Source organism: Salvelinus alpinus, chromosome 10 (assembly GCF_045679555.1).
Source record: "Salvelinus alpinus chromosome 10, SLU_Salpinus.1, whole genome shotgun sequence".
NCBI classification, from domain to species: domain Eukaryota; kingdom Metazoa; phylum Chordata; class Actinopteri; order Salmoniformes; family Salmonidae; genus Salvelinus; species Salvelinus alpinus.
The window spans coordinates 26,014,917-26,030,035 of record NC_092095.1 but is presented as its reverse complement, the minus strand read 5'-3'; the positions used below and the strand labels follow the sequence as shown (position 1 = coordinate 26,030,035).

At 38.4% G+C, this 15,119-nt stretch overlaps 1 long non-coding RNA gene across 1 annotated transcript in view; it reads left to right on the top strand.

The window, feature by feature from the left end:
• The first annotated feature begins 5,642 nt into the window (after positions 1 to 5,642).
• LOC139531810 (uncharacterized) overlaps positions 5,643 to 15,119 on the top strand; it is a 31,561-nt gene continuing 22,084 nt past the window's right edge. The window contains exon 1 of the long non-coding RNA XR_011666434.1: positions 5,643 to 5,847. This is a non-coding gene — a long non-coding RNA (uncharacterized lncRNA). The remainder of the gene's footprint in view (positions 5,848 to 15,119) is intronic.

Below are 15,119 nucleotides of genomic sequence, written 5' to 3'. Positions count from 1 at the left end.
TCTGTCAGGTTTGATGGGGAGCGTCGCTGCACAGCTATTTTCAGGTCTCTCCAGAGATGTTAAATCGGGTTCAAGTCCGGCTGTGGCTTGGCCACTCAAGGACATTCAGAGACTTGTCCCGAAGCCACTCCTGTGTTGTCTTTGCTGCGTGCTTAGGGTCGTTGTTCTTTTGGAAGGTGAACCTTCACCCCAGTCTGAGGTCCTGAGTGTTCTGTTCATCTTTTCCTTGATCCTGACTAGTCTCCCAGTCCCTGCCGCATGATGCTGCCACGTCCATGCTTCACCGTAGGGATGGTGACAGGTTTCCTCCAGACATGATGCTTGGCATTCAGGCCCGAGTTCAATCTTGGTTTCATCAGACCAGAGAATCTTGTTTCTCATAGTCTGAGAGTCTAGGTGCCTTTTGGAAAACTCCAAGCGGGCTGTCATGTGCCTTTTACTGAGGAGTGGCTTCCATCTGGCCATTCTACCATAAAGGCCTGACTGAGTGCTGCAGAGATGGTTGTCCTTCTGGAAGGTTCTCTCCACAGAGGAACTCTAGAGCTCTGTCAGAGTGACCATCGGGCCCTTCTCCCCCGATTGCTCAGTTTGGCCGGGTGGCCAGCTCTAGGAAGAGTCTTGGTGGTTCTAAACTTCTTCCATTTAAGAATGATGGTGGCCACTGTGTTCTTAGGGACCTTCAATGCCGAATGCATTTTTTGGCACCCTTCCCCAGGTCTTTGCCTTGACACAATCCTGTCTCGGAGCTCTACGGACAGTTCCTTCGACCTCATGGCTTGGTTTTTATTCTGACATAGACTGTCAACTGTGGGACCTTGTATAGACAGGTGTGTGCCTTTCCAAATCATGTCCAATCAATTGAATTTACCACAGGTGGACTCCAATCAAGTTGAAGAGACATCTCAAGGATGATCAATGGAAACCGGATGCACCTGAGCTCAATTTCGAGTCTCATATCAAAGGGTCTGAATACTTGTGTAAATAAGGTATTTCTAAAAACTTTGCTTTGTCATTATGGGGTATTGTGTGTAGATGGCTGAGGATTTTAATTTATTTAACCCATTTTAGAATAAGGCTGTAACGTAACAAAATGTGGTAAAAGTCAAGGGGTCTGAATACTTTCCGAAGGCACTGTACATGTGGCTGGTTTCTCACTGTTGACATGGTTTGTTGAATGCCAGGATTCTCATAACAAACATTTCTCAAACTTAAGAAAGCATTTAGATCTTCATACTTTACCGTTTTCTTTTTACAATATCAACCATATTATGATAGTTTTACATTTTATTCTGTTCATGACAAAGGCAACCATGCATTATTGTTTTAATAATCACCTTTTTTATCCCAGCCCTAAAAACCGACTGTTTTTCGGCAAACTCCCAGGTCCTCTGATACTTATCCCGTGTGACTCATCATCTCTCTGTTTTGAGTGACATTACAGAGTTGAACAGGTGCTGCACCCAGTTTGGGTAAGAACATGGGAACACATTGATGCTTAAAACAAAGTGCTATGCACTCAGCCTACAGATGAATGATCTGTTTAGTCACATATCAACTTTCCTAGAGCCATACTTCTCTTTTAAAAGATGAAGTGGACGATACTGTGCCAATGAATTTATGAATTGTCAAATATGTCATGTAATTATAAGTCTGCATAAGTTACAGCTCATGGCTCTTATTGATATGCATTATTATTGTAACTTTCTCAGAACGGAAGGCCTTTAGGCCAATATTAAGCTATCCCTAGACATTTTAAATATCTTCATGCCTGGAAGAGACTCCAGGCTTCCGTCATAATGGTCCATTTTGAATGAGGAAAAAAAGGAATTACAGGGGCAGTTTGGTAAAAATGAATCCCTTCCGACTCGTCCACTGGAAAAACGGAAATGCTGGGGTAATAATTACATAACCGAAGTTCTATAGTAATACTAGTCCTGTGCGATTAGGGCTTAAGAAGCGGTAGATCTGTTCTATTTGCGCTATTTCTATGCTTCCCATTCTTCAATATTGTTTTTGCGCCTTTTACTTTTGGTTTTGTACACCAGCTTCAAACAGTTGAAAATACAATATTTTTGGTTTAGATGGTACAATGATTCTCTACACTGTACTTGCCTGTTTTGTCACATAAACTGAAAGTAGGCTAACTATTAAAATTATAGCAACTAGGAAATGGCGACGCGATTTCTGCATATTCCACCTTTTAGTACTTAAAAAATATATATTATTAAAACAGTGGTCCCAAAACTGTTACCCCAAAGACCTAAATAAATTGTATAATGTGAAATTAGTATTACTGTATGTACAGTGGTGTCCGAAATTATTGACACCTTTGATAAAGATGAGCAAAAATGACTGTATAAAATAAAAGATTCAGATACTGAGCTATATTATATGCTCAAAAACATTTGGAAATTATATTATTTTATAGTAATATAATTGTTCAGAGAGAGATTTTATTAAGTAATACTTTTTTCACTAATAGGTACAGGGTAAAAATTATTGACACCCCTGTTTTCAATACCTTTCAATACCTCACCTTGTGAGAATAATGGCACTGTGGCCCTTGTTAAGGTCAATGGCATCATGACCTTTACCCAGTACAAGAACATTTTAGGCAAAGACCTGGTTGCCTCTGGGAGGAGGCTGAAACTTGATCGCAATAACCCCAAGCACACATCAAAATCCACAAACAAATGGTTAATTGGACACAAAATCAACATTTTGCAATAGCCATCTCAGTCTTCAGACTTGAAACCTATTGAAAACCTGTGGTTTGAATTGAAGAGGGCAGTCCATAAGCACAGACGGATATCAAGGCTCTGGATGGATTCTGTATGGAGGAATGGTGGAAGACTCCCCAATGTGTCCCAACTCGTGATATATTTTACAAAAAGGCTCAGATACATTATTCTCACAAGGTGGGGTATTGAAAACAGGGAAGTCAATCATTTCGACGCCTTCTTTCTCTGAGCAATTATATTAGTATAAAATATGATAATTTCCCGAATTTATTTAGGATACTAAATAGCTCAGTATTTAAATTATTTATTTTCTACAGTAATTTTTGCTCATCTTTATCGAGTGTCAATAATTTTGGACCCCACTGTATATACTGTATATGAGTAGTATACTGTACCATCCATAGCATAATGGTCATGGCAGACCAATAGAACTTTAAAATATAAGCCTAAAAAAAACAACGGTTGAGGCAGGACAGCAGTAAGCTACCAAATTTAGAGTCCTAGATTAATAAGTGTTAATCTGAACAATACAAAGGTCAGTAAACCAACAGCACATTGGAAATAAACCAAAACATGTGAGGTTCAGAGCAGACCAAAAGTAGCTAGGTCCACTGTAGCTGAAATCTACAGCTTGTGTAGTGATGACACTGACAACATGTAATTACTGTACAGGATAGATGTATTATGCAACATAAACAAGTTGACTAGATTGATGAGTACAGACAAGAAAATTGAATAAATCAAATAAATAACGGTATTTTTATCTTTATTTTTGCATTAGTATACACATTTGTCAAGCTGTTATAGTTTTCATGAAACACATTTGAAGACTTCACACAAACCACTAGGAGGCTTATAGAACCTTTATTTTAGAAGATTATGATTCTACCTGTTGTTGGTTACCCCTTGGATACATTTGGTGGAAAGGATCTCTACTGAGAATGAAATAGACAAATACAAAGACAAATATCAGTCTACTGACCAGCTATGTGTGGTTATGATTATTGTTAGGTCGTATAATGATTATCTTTGCCCTCCTCAGCAGACTGCCTCTATATGCCTACCTTCAGGATGTCCGGTGCCTTGTGTCTCCCCCTGGTCTGTCTCCCCCTGGTCTCCAGCTCTCTTTATAAAGAGTGTTACTCAGCCCTATATGGAGATGGGCCATGTCGTGACATAAATTAGACTGCTTATTTCAAAAGATCTGTATTTGGGGCTAGAGGTGTATACGTCTTTGACCTATCCGGCTCGTTATAACAACAGGCTATTCCAGGGCGGACAGAGGAGGGGAGAAATTGGCTGCATTGAAAGCCCACTTGATCAGGGGGCGGTTTCAGGCTCTATAGTCATCTAAACATTACAAGCATGTATGTTTGACCAATGAAAATGAATCAAATGATGTATGTGACATGAAATGACAGAAAGTAAGTTAGCTCCAAAAATGTGGGGAGTAGAGGTGTGCACCTCAGACCTATCAAGCTTGTTGTAACAACAGGCTATCAATAAGGAGGGAGAAGGGGAGCAAAAACCCAGGGTGCATGTAGAGCATCACCCTTTGCTATAATTCCTTTTTTGGAGTGTCACTTTAACAGATGAGGTGGCTACATGACGACATTATGACATTTCAGAGCCCATTTTAGCACCCTCCTTTATAGGGCAGTTTCAGGCTCCAGGGACATCCAACACATATCAATCTTGTATGTTTGAGCATTGGAAATCTCTTGAATTTAGTAAGGGGGAGTTCTCATGATTTTTATGGAGGTTCGTTTTGAGTTTTATGTTCTAGTACATGTTTGGGAACAAACTAGAACGTCTTTGTGTTGTGATTGCTTAAGGTAATTGGATGACATGAGAAAGTCATCATACATGGTGTGAAATCATTGCAAGACAACTGCAACTGTCAGTTGTTCACCAAGGCAAGGTCACTTTCCTTTCCATTGTCACCAAGAGTCCCAGCTACTGTAAGCATAACCCTAGGCCCCATCTTGTTGACGTGGCATTGTCTCCTTTTTATCCTTGAGGACAAATATAAACCTGTGAAATTGTTCTTGGATTCCTTCAACTGACCATGAGGCACTTCAATGTGCTTGAATGTGTGGGCCTCACCATCTGACATTGTAATAGCTGCAGCCTTCTCACATAAATAATTCCAGGCCACAAATGGAAGGGGGGACTCCATTTACCTCATGAGTTGTTAACAAAACTTTCAACCATACCTGAGTTGGAAACAGAAGATATTGTTTATTTTACACATAATTAATTCAAAGATATCCAATTTACTATCAGTGCTCCTAAAAAAAGGGTACACGACGTTTATATGTGTCCAACATGTCAGATACTGGTAACGCTTTCAAAAACAATATGCTATTGAAACCTTGGTGAATAGCTTTTTGTTTTTTCCCCTGCTATTTATTAGCGTCCTCTGTGTAAAGTTTGCATCAACTCAGTCTTAGTACATTGCAATCACAAAAACATGCGTAGCCCCTGTGTTTTTCTCAATTAGACTGAGTGAATATCTGATAAGGTGCTGAGACAAGGGGCATGAGGTCTTGGATTTGTAAGTGTCACACTGTTAAAGATAGCTGTCAGGTCATCGTTTGTACAGTGTGGAGGAAGTGTGAAGCTGTTAACAAGGTGATGATGTACTGGTGACATAGCTAGAAATTGTGTTACCTCCTTCAAGACCTGTGCATATGACCCCTGTATAGTATAATGAATGTTAGAGCCCTTTTGACTCTTACAACTTCACACCTTGGCCCTCGCTTCAGCCTTGAGGTTCTGCAATTAGCTTCCACAGCTGAACATACCATCCCCTGCCCTTCAATGACTCGCTAAGGATCCCATTCCCAGCTGCCGTGTGTTGTGCTTGATGTACTTGAACACATGGATTCACCTTAACCTATTCTTCTGTTGTCATTTGTCTCCATAGATTGACAGACTGCCAGGCCATCTCTACTGCTCCCCCAGGCTAAGACCATCTCTTCCCTCACCAAGGCACGTGGGTTCCCTGACAGGGGGTGAAAGAAAGATATAGGCTAAATAGGTTAGTGATGCAGGAGTAGCCTCCACAAATCTTCCTCTAGCAACAGAATCAGCACTGACCAAGGTAAGTCATAATGACATTATCTGTAAGTTCTACCGGACTGTCAGCATGCAGTACTCAATGTGCAGGTGCAGGGATATTATCTTTTAAGGAATTTGTGTGGAAATGATTATCATATAGGAAATTCGTGTCATAGTCAGAATACGAAAGACTGAGAAAATAGCCTTTGATTTTATAGGACCTCGCTTTAATCTCATTTTTGGTGTAGATCATTTGTTGTGAGTTCCCAGCTGGACTTGGTAGGAAGTACAGTTTGCAGCCCAAGAGATCACATCACAGTCTTCCCTGTAGTTAACACAGATGGAATATTAGCGTGTTGTTTCTTAATGTATCAGTAGTTAAGTATAACACTTAAAACTCTTGCATATAAAATACATGTTAAGGTATTTCAGTAATAATGTGGTAACACTTCACAATAAGGGTACATTAAATTAAAATCCCAATTGTGTCAGTTATTGATGTTGAGTGATTCAAAGGTAAGGTGCACAAAATGTAAGCAATTGGGAAGACAACAGATAAGGCAAAACGTTTTTTATGCAAATAAAATGGAACATAAGTTTTTGTTCCTTTTTCAGCTAGAAAGCATTGTCTAACCACCAGCCTAAATACCCCAAAATATGCAACAATTATATTACTCATAGTTACATTTTAAATGTTGTCTTTCCAAAGCCCAATGAAGAATATTAAAGACAAGCACCAACAGTAGCTTATACAATAAGCTTATATCATACAATACAAGACACAGTTGTGATATTATAACCTAAATATGTGTAGGAGGTGTGAAAATCATACACATGTAGCCTAGTGAATTTTGAATTTAAATCTACATTTTGGAGGTTTAGAACGGAGCAGAAGACATATGTAAATTATTCACTATAACGGACAATAAAGTTGTTTTCTATTCTAATAAGTGGGGTGTGGCTGTTGCTGTCTCTCAAGTTGTTGGCTTGTGGGGTGTAACTTTAACTCTGTCTTGTTTATGACACATTGTTTCCCTCCCTTTGTCCTTGAGTACAACTATAACCCAGTGAAATTCCTGCTGAGTGCCTTTCTCTGATTGAGATGGACAGTTTGTGAGGTTCATTGATATCTGAGATTAGCTAGTGGTCTATAAAAATGTCTTTTTACTGAAATTTGGTCACACATAAACAAAGCAATTTAAGATCATTACTATAATAATTAGGACAATGTTCGTCCTTGAACAGAAGCATCACTAAAAGTAAATGGAGGGAATGTATTAATTATTTTAAGGTTACTGTAACCAATGCATGATTGTCAAGGCCATAGAGAGGAAACATTTCCGAGAAGCATTCACTACGAGAACCAGTTGGTGTGTTTGATTGAAACATAGTTGAGGATGGGAATGTGGATTCTAAGCTTGAGGGCAGGAGGCTACAACAGTAAGCAAATGGTTAAGTTTTATGTCAGGGGTAAATTGCTGCAACTCAACCTTCTTCTAACACCATCTCATGGAGGAACTGCTCCAGAGTACGTTGTGGAAGCCTCTTCACTGAGGATTGTAGTTGTGTTTTATGTTTGTGTTGTTATGTATATTCTTTAGGGGCTTACAGCGAAGCTGTGAAACCTGTTGGTATTCTTATATATTATTTCCTTGACATGGTAAAATAACTCAAACATAGACCATGTGTGACTTGGTCTAAAAGAATGGCACCAATTGGCCTATGGGTGGCGCTGTTACAGGCAGTCTAACTTAAACCTGCATATTTGTCACCCGTTTGACCTATAGACTTGAAACTTTGTATGTAGGTGACTTTCCTCGCGCTGAACAAATCTGTCTTAAGGACCCCGTCAGGATAAATTGTCCTCCAATGTTTGAAAACCTTTGAAAAAGTTATTCTCATGAACCGTAAATCCAAATATCACCAATTTGGTAGGTAGGCCCATGGTACATCTCTTAACTTAGTTTGAGAAAATCAAAGGGATTGGTTAAGAGATGGCTGATTAATTGATAAATCAGTAAATCAGATTTTATGTGTCCATTTAAATCCTTTATAAATCAACTCCACAATGGCCTATCAACTTGAAACATTTTAGGGTCATCAAAGACATTAATTACCATGATGAACCATGTTACGTTTGGCATTGATAGCTTAAAAAAAGAGGAAACTATTAACATTTCACTGTTTTGACTGTGTAACGCTAATGCATAAAATAATCATGAATCTTCTTCTCATTGACTAAAAGTCAGATTCACTCCAAATGTGTTCTTTGGACTCATCACAATAGTCTCTAAAGACTTTGAGTAAAGAACATTGAGGCATTCAAAGATGTCCACACTATACCAGTAGATGCATATTAGCACTTACGCTAATATGATAAAATATGCCAAAAATTCTTCAAAAATCTTCTTCTCATGAACCATAGGACCAATTCACAGCAAATGTGGAATGTAGGTCCATGGTACTTGTCTTAACTTAGTTTGAGTGGATATATACTCACTGGAAACCTTAGATGGCTGCACCAGACCAGTTGGTGGCACTATAGATGTCAATGACACCAGTGGCACCATAGGATACTAGAGCAATAACTATTGATCAAATGGACTTCGTCTCATGTAAGTTAATGATACATTTAAATTATGCAGACAAACTATGTGAAATATCATGAAAATAAAGCTGGCAATTTTTCACAAATCTTAACATGAACTATTAGTTAAATTGACCCCAGAATTGGTATAAAATCAATATATTAAGTAATGAAGTTAAGAATTATTACCTGCAGCATTCAAAATCAAATCAAATTTTATTGGTCGCATACACATATTTAACAGATGTCAGTGCGGTTGTAGCGAAACGCTTGTGTTCCTAGCTTCAACAGTGCAGTAGTATCTAACAATTCACAACATTACACACAATCTGAAAGTAAAAGGATGGAATTAAGAAATATATAAATATTAGGACGAGCAATGTCGGAGTGGCATTGACTAGAATACAATAGAATAGAGTATATACATATGAAAAGAGTCAAACAGTATGTAAACATTATTAAAGTGACCAGTGTTCCATATTAAAGTGAACAGTGATTCCATGTCTATGTACATAGGGCAGCAGCCTCTAAGGTGCAGGGTTGAGTAACCGGGTGGTAGCCAGCTAGTGACAATGACAAAGTTCAGGGTATTGGGTGGAGGCCGGCTAGTGATGGCTATGTAACAGTCTGATGTCCTAGAGATGAAAGCTGTTTTTCAGTCTGTCTCGGTCCCAGTTTTGATGCACCTCTACTAACCTCGCCTTCTGGATGATAGCGGGGTGAACAGGCCGTGGCTTGGGTGGTTGATGTCCTTGATGATCTTTTTGTCATTCCTGTGACTTTGGGTGCTGTACAGTAGATGTCCTGGAGGGAATGCAGTGTACCCCCGGTGATGCATTGGGCCAACCGCACCACCCTCTGGAGAGCCCTGCGGTTGCAGGCGGTGCAATTGCCGTAACAGGAGGTGATACAGCCCGACACGATGCTCTCAATGGTGCGTCTGTAGAAGTTTGTGAGGGTCTTAGGGGTCAAGCCGAATTGGATGATAGCCTGGTGAACAGGCCGTGGCTTGGGTAGTTGATGTCCTGGAGAGCAAAGCTGTCATCAAGGCAAAGGGTGGCTACTATGAAGAATCTCAAAAATAAAATGTATTTTGATTTGTTTAACAATTGTTTGGTTACTACATGATTCCATATGTGTTATTTCATAGTTTTGATGTCTTCACTATTATTCTACAATGTAGAAAATAGTAAAAATAAAGAAAAACCCTTGAATGAGTGGGTGTGTCCAAACTTTTGACTGGTACTGTATATGTTAATGTTATTCAAAACATTCTTGAAGCATGGATTCCGATTTGTCAGACCAGCGTTGACTAGACCTTAGCTAGGGCTGGACAGTATACCGTATTTTATTATATACCTGTATTGATGAAGGGACCGGTTTGGGTGTTTACTTTACCTTCTATACCAGTATTTGAATGTTTGTTTTGTTAAATGTGATACGCCAAGTGTAACATCATCTCTGCTCTTCCTCTCCGTGAATCGCGCATGCGGGAAGCCACCGCTGGCTGATCCCGCCCTGGCTTACATTAAAAAACTTTTTTTACCTGAATTAGGGCCAGACTAGTTACCATAATTTTCTCACATTGCCATTGATAGTTTTTTCTATTGTCTCTTTTTGGTCCATTTAGATTGTTCTTATAACTTCTCATAACTTCTTATGGCTGGGGGCAGTATTGAGTAGCTTGGATGAATAAGGTGCCCAGAGTAAACTGCCTGCTCCTCAGTCCCAGAAGCTAAGACATACATATTATTAGTAGATTTGGATAGAAAACACTCTGAAGTTTCTAAAACTGTTTGAATGATGTTTGTGAGTATAACAGAACTCAAATGGCAGGCAAAAACCTGAGAAAAAATCCAACCAGGAAGTGGGAAATCTGAGGTTTGTAGGTTTGCCTATCCAATATACAGTGTCTATGGCGTCATATTGCACTTTCTAAGGCTTCCACTAGATGTCAACAGTCTTTAGAACCTTGTTTGATGCTTTTACTGTGAAGGATGAGGGAATGAGAGCTGATTGAGTCAGGGGTCTGGCAGAGTGCCACGAGCTCACTCAGGCGCTCCCCCGTGAGGTAGCTGCGTTCCTTCTCCTTTCTAAAGACAAAGAAAGGAATTCTCCAGTTGAAACATTATTGAAGATTTATGATAAAAACATCCTTTGACTTTTCGTCTGGACTAAGTGTGCCTGCGCGTCGTGAATTTGGATTTTTGAACTAAACGCGCGGGGGGAAAATTAGGTATTTGGACATAAATTATGGACTTTATCGAACAAGACAGACATTTATTGTGGAACTGGGATTTCTGGGAGTGCATTCTGATGAAGATCATCAAAGGTAAGTGAATATTTATAATGCTATTTCTGACTTCTGTTGACTCCACAACATGGTGGGTACCTGTATGGCTTGTTTTTGTGTCTGAGTGCCGTACTCAGATTATTGCATGGTGTGCTTTTTCCGTAAAGTTTTTTTGAAATCTGACACAGCGGTTGCATTAAGGAGAAGTTTATCTAAAGTTCCATGTATAATACTTGTATCTTTTATCAATGTTTATTTTGAGTATTTCTGTAAATTGATGTGGCTCTCTGCAAAATCACCGGATGTTTTGGAGGCAAAACATTACTGAACATAACGCGCCAATGTAAACTAAGATTTTTGGATATAAATATGAACTTTATTGAACAAAACATACATGTATTGTGTAACATGAAGTCCTATGAGTGTCATCTGATGAAGATCATCAAAGGTTAGTGATTAATTTTATCTCTATTTCTGCTTTTTGTGACTCCTCTTTGGCTGGAAAAATGGCTGTGTTTTTCTGTGACTAGGTACTGACCTAACATAATCAGATGGTGTGCTTTCGTCGTAAAGCCTTTTTGAAATCGGACACTGTGGTGGGATTAACAACAAGTTTATCTTTAAAATGGTGTAAAATACTTGTATGTTTGAGGAATTTTAATTATGAGATTTCTGTTGTTTGAATTTGGCGCCCTGCACTTTCACTGGCTGTTGTCAAGTCGATCCCGTTAACGGGATCTCAGCCGTAAGAAGTTTAATGTAGATTGTATACAAAAATCTTTTTTAAATGTTATGGTTAAAAATGTTCATGTTTTCCTGTGACTTGTTGTAGGCTCCTAAGTGGACCATAAGGTTAAAAAACAAACCAAATTAAGAAAACTAAACTAAAAAAAATTAAAATAAAAGATCAAATAAAAAATGAAGTAACTGCACCAGAGTGTCTCTTTTGGGTCACTTTTGCCAGTCCCAAGCCCAGATAAAGGAGGAGGGTTGGAATTGTGACATAAAAAAAAACAAGAATCGACAGAAGAAAGTTCATTTGTAGTTCAAAATATATTTAGGGTGTTTTTTACTCACTTTTTGTCTCTCCCACGGTGTTATTCCTCTGTCCTACAGCGTCCATCACAATTACATGCACTTGGCCAATTATGCAAATTAGGTGTTGACTTCTAGCGACTTTTAGGACAGCCAATAGCTACTTTCCTTACTGAGGAGTTGGCAACACTGCAACCATGAGACACTTGTGTTCAGTCTGCATGGTCAATGCAGCACTTGCACCAATGCTGATGACAACAATGCTGTTTTCACATTGCTTCTTAATATAAATCCACGAGCGTTCTATAATGACACTATTAGTTTGTGTTTCTTACATCAGCAAACAGCTAGTTTGTCTTTTCTTAGCAAGTTGCCCTAAATCTTGTTAGCCGCTAATAGCTAGCTAGCTAGCTTATAAATGTAATGAGTAAGTGCAAACGTAGCTAGCTAATACAGCCTGATAATACCAGTGATGGTGTAGACCTAAATCAGCATGTTGTTTGTGCAACAGTATCTTCTAAATCAAAGAGGAATATGCAAAGCAAGAATATGTTAGCTACATGAGGTAGCTAAGAGAAAACATGCAATGTCGCCAAAGCGTATAGGGTCCCCTAGGAAACACTAATCAGCACTTAAGTTCCTACCCTGTCACAATAACTCCTCCCTGACATTTTAATTCGTTGTCATCTCAAACAACACTGTATTCAAAGTGCCCACTATTATATTCTAACTATAGAATTAGAATAGTCATTCTATTTCCAAAGTTTTGCTCTAATTCGCAAGTCAAATTCGCAATTGCAACATTTGGTTAATAAGTTGTAGATGATTTGCCCATATCGTGCAGCCCTACGTGGCAGTGTGGAAATGATCTCGATTGAGCAGTGGTGTAAAGTACTTGAGTAAAAATACTTTCAAGTACTACTTAAGTAAAAATGCTTTCAAGTACTACTTAAGTCGTTTTTTTTGGTATCTGTACTTTACTATTTTTTATCATTTCTACTTTTACTTCACTACATTCCTAAGGAAAATACTGTACTTATTACTCCATACATTTTCCCTGACACCTAAAAGTACTTGTTACATTTTGAATGCTTAGCAGGACAGGAAAATGGTCCAATTCATGCACTTGTCAAGAGAACATCCCTGGTCATACTGCCTCTGATCAGGAGGACTCCCGAAACACAAATGTTTTGTTTGTAAATTATATCTGAGGGATGGAGTGTGCCCCTGGCTACCCGTAAATAAAATAAAAAATAATCTGGTTTGCTTATTATAAGGGATTTGAAATTATTTATACTTTTACTTTTGATACTTAAGTACATTTTATCAATTACATTTACTTTTGATACTTAGTATATTTAAAACCAGACTTTAAATATACTTTTAGACTTTTACTCAAGTAGTATTTTACTGGGTGACTTTCACTTTTACTTGAGTAATTTTCTATTAACGTATCTTTACTTTTACTCAAGCATGACAATTGGGTACTTTTTCCACCACTGCAATTGAATGCAGGAGATGCAGAAATTATAAAAGTGCTGAAATTTGTTTTGGTTGAAGTTGAATTGAACAGTATAAAACAATCAGAATGGAGAAAGACTCATTGAAATCACTTAGAATGTATGTGTTGGCACCCTAGGATCACTCACCACTCATAAAGCAAATGTAGAACTTTTATTATTCAAAAACTAAAAATACCGCCATACTGCCCAATTGTTTTTAAATACCGGGATATAATATTTTGGCCATTTCGCCCTACTTAGCACAGGTACTTCCTGTTTGAGTTTCTGCCTATAGTAAGGGAGGAGTAGAATGGAGTTCTGATTTGATCTGATTTGCCTTGTAGCAATCCCGGAAGGGAGAGTTACAATGGTCGAGAGTTTTTGAAGCAAGAGTACTACAGGCAATGTATTGATACAACTTCGGTAAGATAACCAACTTACAGCTCTTGACTAAACTTCACTTTCGTAATCCTTATGGTATTGAGAGATAAAGATGGTAATGCTTTCACTGATTACACATAAAGGAAGCTAATTCATACATAATAGAGTGATTGCTTGTTATCCAACTGATCTTGTATCCTTGCTGTCATCCTGTGAACCCCATTCATTGCTGCTAACAGCTATATGTTATTTTTGTGTTCAAATCAAATTTTATTAGTCACATACACGTGTTTAACAGATGTTATTGTTGGTGTAGCGAAATGCTTGTGTTTCTAGCTCCAACAGTGCAGTAATATCTAACAAATAATATCTAACAATTTCACAACAATACACACCAATCTAAGTAAAGGAATGGAATTAAGAATATATAAATATACGGACGAGCAATGTCAGACCGGCATAAACTAAGATACAGTAGAATAGAATACAGTATATACATATGAGATGAGTAATGCAAAATACAGTTGAAGTCTGAAGTTTACATACACCTTAGCCAAATACATTTAAACTCCGTTTTTCACAATTCCCAACATTTAATCCTAGTAAAAATGCCCTGTCTTATGTCAGTTAGGATCACCACTTTATTTTAAGAATGTGAAATGTCAGAATAATAGTAGAGAAAATGATTTATTTCAGCTTTTATTTCGATCATCACATTCCCAGTGGGTCAGAAGTTTACATACACTCATACACTCAATTAGTATTTGGTAGCATTGGCTTTAAATTGTTTCACTTGGGTCAAACTTTTTGGGTAGCCTTCCACAAGCTTCCCACAATAAGTTGGGTGAATTTTGGAGAAATGTCCTCTGGTCTAATGAAACAAAAATAGAACTGTTTGGCCATAATGACCATCGTTATTTTTGGAGGAAAAGGGGGAGCTTGCAAGCCGAAGAACACCATCCCAACTGTGAAGCACGGGGATGGCAGCCTCATGTTGTGGGGGTGCTTTGCTGCAGGAGAAACTGGTGCACTTCACAAAATAGATGGCATCATGAGGAGGGAAAATTATGTGGATATAGTGAAGCAACATCTCAAGATATCAGTCAGGTAGTTAAAGCTTGGTCGCAAATGGGTCTTCCAAATGGACAATGACCCCAAGCATACTTCCAAATGTGTGGAAAAAATTGCTTAAGGACAACAAAGTCAAGGTATTAGAGTGGCCATCACAAAGCCCTGACCTCAATCCTATAGAAAATGTGTGGGCAGAACTGAAAAAGTGTGTGGGAGCAAGGAGGCCTACAAACCTGACTCAGTTACACCAGCTCTGTCAGGAGGAATGGGCCAAAATTCACCCAATTTATTGTGGGAAGCTTGTGGAAGGCTACCCGAAATGTTTGACCCAAGTTAAACAATTTAAAGGCAATGGTACCAAATACTAATTGAGTGTATGTAAACTTCTGACCCATTGGGAATGTGATGAAAGAAATAAAAGCTGAAATAAATCTTTCTCTCTCTTC